The sequence below is a fragment of the Dasypus novemcinctus genome, chromosome 7, assembly GCF_030445035.2.
Source record: "Dasypus novemcinctus isolate mDasNov1 chromosome 7, mDasNov1.1.hap2, whole genome shotgun sequence".
NCBI classification, from domain to species: domain Eukaryota; kingdom Metazoa; phylum Chordata; class Mammalia; order Cingulata; family Dasypodidae; genus Dasypus; species Dasypus novemcinctus.
Window position 1 is genome coordinate 90,507,073 of NC_080679.1, and position 5,649 is coordinate 90,512,721.

The 5,649-nt window shown below is 41.4% G+C and overlaps 1 pseudogene; it reads right to left on the minus strand.

Moving 5' to 3' along the window:
- Positions 1–4,384: 4,384 nt before the first annotated feature.
- LOC101428794 (proteasome subunit alpha type-1 pseudogene) lies at positions 4,385–4,954 on the minus strand (annotated as a pseudogene).
- Between the last annotated feature and the right edge of the window lie 695 nt (positions 4,955–5,649).

Consider the following 5,649-nt stretch of genomic DNA (forward strand, 5'->3'; position numbering starts at 1 on the left):
CTTGCTTTCATTAGTTTAAATATGTTGTCCCACTGGATTCTTGCCTCCATGGTTTCTGATGAGAAATCAACATTGAATCTTTTCTTTTTTTTTATGATTTATTTATATATTTTATTTCTCTCCCCTTCCCCCTCCCCCCACCTCAGTTGTCTGTTCTCTGTGTCTATTTGCTGGGTTGTCTTCTTTGTCTGCTTCTGTTGTTGTCAGTGGCATGGGAATCTGTGCTTCTTTTTGTTGCATCATCTTGTTGTGTCAGCTCTCCGTGTGTGCAGTGCCATTCCTGGGCAGGCTGAACTTTCTTTCGCTCTGGGCAGCTCTCCTTATGGGGCGTACTCCTTGCGTGTGGGGCTCCCCTACGCGGGGACACCCCTGCATGGCACAGCACTCCTTGCACGCATCAGCACTGCGTGTGGGCCAGCTCCACACGGGTCAAGGAGGCCCGGGGTTTGAACCACGGACCTCCCATGTGGTAGGCAGATGCCCTAACCACTGGGCCAAGCCTGCTTCCCAGCATTGAATCTTATTGAGGAACTCTTGTACGTGTCATGTTGCTTCACTCTTGTGAATTTCAAAATTTTCCCTTTCTCTTTGGCATTTGACAGTATGATTAAAGTATGTTGTAGTACAACTCTATTTGGGTTTACCTTGTTTGGATTCACTGAGCATCTTGGATGTGTGTATTCATATCTTTCATTAAATTTGGGAGATTGTCAGCCATTGATTCTTTGAATATTCTTTCTGCCCCTTTCTCTCTTTCTTCTCCTGGGATCCCACAGTGTGTGTATTGATATTCTTTATGGTCTCCCACAGGTTTCTCAGACTCTGTTTCAACTTTTCTTCATTTTTTCTTCTTTCTGCTCCTCAGACTGGATGATTTCAAGTGTATTGTATTCAAATTCTCTGATTCTTTCTTCTGTCTGCTCCAATCTGCAGTTAAACCTCTAAGGGTTAATTTCTGTTACTATGGTCTTCAGCAGTTTGATTCCTTTTCATAGTATCTATTTCTATATTGATATTCTCTTTGTGTTTACCTATCATTTTCCTGATTTCTTTTCATTCTTTGCCCATGTTTTCTTTTAGCCCTTTGAGCATAATTAGGACCTATTAAAAAATAATTCTTTGTCTGATAAGTCCCAGGTATGGTCCTCCTCACTGTTGATTCCTAATGCTGTTATATTTCCTTTGCTGAAGCTATCACTTCCTGTGTTTTGTATTTCCTGTAATCTTTTGTTGAAACCTGGACATTTTGATATTTTACAGGGTTACACCTGGAATTTAGACTCTGAGGCATCTGTTCCTTAAGCTTCTGTTTCTAAAGCTTGCACCTAGCTAGCATTAGGACAGAACTTTCCTTGAATGCCAGGAGCAAACAAACAAACAAAAAAGTTATAAAAGAAAAAAAGAGAAAACTCCTACCTCTGTCATTGCAGACTGACCTATGGGAGTGCCCTCATTAAGGGATTATCTACACAATGAATTTAGAGAATACCTCAATGCCGAAGTGTAGGGCTCTCCGTGATCCTTTCTGTGCATGTGTCTTGTCTTGAGCACGCACGTATGGCCCTAGGAATTCTCTAATTTACATGGATAAGAATGCTACCTCTTTCCTAGGAAACAGTTTCCTCACAATTCTGGTCACTGAGCTATATATCCTACAGCGTGCAATCCCTTGCCCCAGGCAGCACATGTCATCTGCTCTCCTTACAGAATTCTATAGGAGAGTTCTGTGAACCACCTTCTGCATGCAGGGCAAGCTCTGGGATGGCACATTTCCCAGGCCATTATCAGACAGATTGAGTCAGACATACGTGCTCCCCGTATGTGCATAAGGGTTACTCTGCTCCGTCCAGAACTAGGACCAGGGATGCATACACTGGGAGTGCAAGCTGACTCTGCTCCAAGTCAGCGAGGTGTGGGTAAGGGGCCATCCAGGATGCCAAAAGACCTTTCAATTGATTCAAATCTTGATCTAATACTTCAGTACTTTAAACGTTTTCTGGAGATTGGAGAAAGATGTTTCTGCCAATTTTTCCTGATTGTTCAGAGCTCTGTGGGGGGAATGGAGCCCTGAAGTATCACATTTGCCATCTTGATCAGGGCAGAGCCAATAGTTGGTTTCTTTTTATTGCTGAGTAGTATTCCATTATAGGAATGTTCTACAATTTGCTTATTCTTTTTTCTGCTGATAGTCATTTGGAGTGTCTCCCGTTTGGGGTTAAGAATAAGGCTGCTACAAATATTCATGTAAAAATCTTTTTTGAGATACATGTTTTACTTTTCTTGGATAAATACCAAGGAGTAGGATTTCTGGCTCATAGGGTTGATGTATGTTAAAATTTATGAGAAACTTCGAGATTCTTTTCCTTGAAAAAGAATGATTGTACCATTTTACACTCCTACCAGCCATGTATAAGAGTTCTAGTTGTTCTACATCATTTCCAGCATTTGATGTCAGTCTTTTTTAATTTAGTCATTCTGTTGTATGCTGCTGGGGACTGAATCATGTCCCTCACAAAAGAAAAATACTTGTTCAAATCTTACCCTGTATTCCTGTGGGTATGAACCCATCTGTAAATATGATCTTTGAAGATTTATAATTAGTTAAGGTATGTACTCACTTATTAATAGCATCTTTGAAGATCTTTTTTAGATGAGGCTGTTTTAGTCTGGTGAAAGCTGCTGGGAGCTATATACTGGAAATGGGTTGGCTTATATGATGGGTATTTATAGGGTTAAAACTTTACAGTTCTGAGGCACTTCCACAGTGTCCAAATCAAGGCATCATCAAGAGATGCTGTCTCACGAAATGCAGCTATGGGCGATCAGAAAGATGACAGCATCATCTAAAGATGGTTTCTCCCTGAGCTCAGCTGTGAGCAATCAGGCAATGGTTCAACTTTTCCTTCTTTTCCAGGCTTTGTCTCTTTTTCAGTCTCTCAGGGGCCTCTTTCTATGCCTCTGTGTATTGCTGATTCCAGCCTCTAGCCTCTGGGACCTCTCTCAGCCTCTTGGGGTTTCTCTGTCTCTGCTACTTTTTACTGTGTTTGAGGCTAATCCTCCCTTTATAAAGCCTCCAATAAAAGGATTAAGACCCACCCTGCAATCTAATCAAAGGGCCTTAACTGAAGCCATCTAATGGACAGTGATCTAATTAAAAGGCCCCACCTACAAGAGGTTTCTAGGCACAGGGATGGGTTTGCTTTTAGAACAGGATTTTCTGGGGTCCAGGAAAGACTGAAACCAGCACAGAGGTCAAATTAAAACACAGTGGGTCTTAATCTGTATGGTTGGACATCTTAGAAAGAGAGGATATTTAAATGCAGTGAGAGAAAACCACAGGAAGAAACCTGAAGTCAGAGGAAGGCAGAGGGAGAGAAACAGATGGCCGTGTGACAGAGGCCTGCCATCACCAGAACACTACCAACTCTGGGAGAAAACATGGCCTTGCTGACATCTTGATTTGGACCTCTCCCTCCAAACCAAGAGCTAACAAATTCCTTTTGTTTAAGTCAACCCATTATTTGGTATTGGTCATAGGTAGCCCTAGAAAACTAAGAGAGGTGTAAAATGGTATCTCATTGTTGCTTTACTATCCATTTCCTGTATGACTAAGGATGTTGAGCATCTTTTCATGTGCTCATTTGTTTATTTTCTTTTATGAGGTATCTGTCCAAGTTTTTTTTTTTTGCAGGTGAAAATTTTATTTCTCTGTTGTCTTTAAAACCACAAAGACACTAAGTTCTTCATATTAAAACAGTTGTGGGAAGCGGATTTGGCCCAATGGATAGGGCGTCCGCCTACCACATGGGAGGTCTGCGGTTCAAACCCCGGGCCTCCCTGACCCATGTGGAGCTGGCCCATGCGCAGTGCTGATGCACGCAAGGAGTGCTGTGCCACGCAGGGGTGTCCCCCATGTAGGGGAGCCCCACGAGTGCTGCACAGTGCGAAAGAAAGTGCAGCCTGCTCAAGAATGGTGCCACACACAGAGAGCTGACACAACAAGATGATGTAACAAAAAGAAACACAGATTCCCGGTGCCCCTGATAAGTATAGAAACTGTCACAGAAGAACACACAGAGAGCAGAAAACGGGGCGGGGGGGAGGGGGTGAGGAAAGGGAGATAAATAAATGAAAAATGAAAAATCTTAAAAAAGAGAGAGTTAACTTAAAAAAAAAACAGTTGTAAAGATAATCTATACTTTCTAGAAAAAGATTATATAGACCCTCTTAAAAAAAGCACCCCATTATATGGTTTCAGCTAGGTTGTTTGGAAAAAACTCACATCTGGTCTGATTTCTAAAATGTAACATCCCACCACTCTGCATCTTTTGGTTCAAAGTGTAGAGTATTGTCCCTCAGGTACATGTTCCTGCATTGTTACATATTATATAATACATGTACAGACTGGTTTAGCCCAACATTCCATTGGTTCATCACTTTTTCCTGCAGGTTCATCAGAAGGTTGAGTGGGCTGGGCCTTTCTCTGAGGTCTTTCTTCAAGACCTTCCAGGAATGGAGACCGATCACCATCATCATAGATCGCAAACTCCAAGTCTTTACCAACAATTCTAAATGGAAACATTCTTTGTAGTTAAGTTCTGCTCTGCAGGAAGTATTTCTCCCAAGGCACACAGACCATGTTTAACCAGTTCATTCAAATTGTATCCCATAACCTCAGATATATGTCTCTCCACCTAAGTATGAGCTGAAAGAGTGTGGGCTTCAATGGACGCAGCGCTCAGGTAAAAATGGTAGGTGGAAAGGTCCCTGTGATCATAACCTGCGATGAGCCCCACACATTATAGTCTCCAGCCAGATTGATGTGTTGCTATCTGGGTCTTGCTTCCAATTAGAGACATAAGATGAGATATGGGAAGAGGTCTGTCAAAAACAAATCTGGAATCCAACATTTGTGGTGCATGAAATTGCATAATAGTCTAGCATCTGCAGTCCAAAGTTTTGCCCATTAAAAAAAAATTGGGTGGTTCATTTTTTATATATTCTAGATATGGATCCTTTTTAAGATGAATAAATATGTTGTAAATATTTTCTCCAGTCTGTGGCTTGTCTATTCATTTTCTTAATGGTGGGTTTTTAAAAAATGGTGTTTTTGATGAAATAACTAACCTTTTTTGGTGTACCGGCCACAGTATTAAGTACTTTAACAGCTTTATAGCATTATTTCATTTCACCTCAAGCAATTTTAGAAATTAGATATTATTCCCATTTTACAGATGACAACATCAAGTCTGAGGGAGGTTAAATAATTTACACACATCACCTTGGGAACGGGAGAATCAGCATTTGAATTGATCCATTTGACTTTAGAGCCTGAGGTTTTAGCCACATACTGGACTTGGAGTTTTTACTTTTCTGTGTTAATAATAAACCCCCATCACTGAAGCCAGAACACCTGAACCTTTTCTCCCTTACCACCAGGCTGTCATTCCTGGCCAGTGCAGACCTGCTTCCTGCCCTCTGAGCTTTGTCCTCTTTAATGGTAAGTGCTGTGGACGTAAGTCCTCATCATGGTCCCAGGGAGCTTTCCTCTGTCTTTGATTGTTCTGAAAGGCAAGAGTCCATTATGATCATACCGACCAGCTGTAGAGTTATTGACTCCATAAAATTGCTTTGAAATGAGGTTATAGG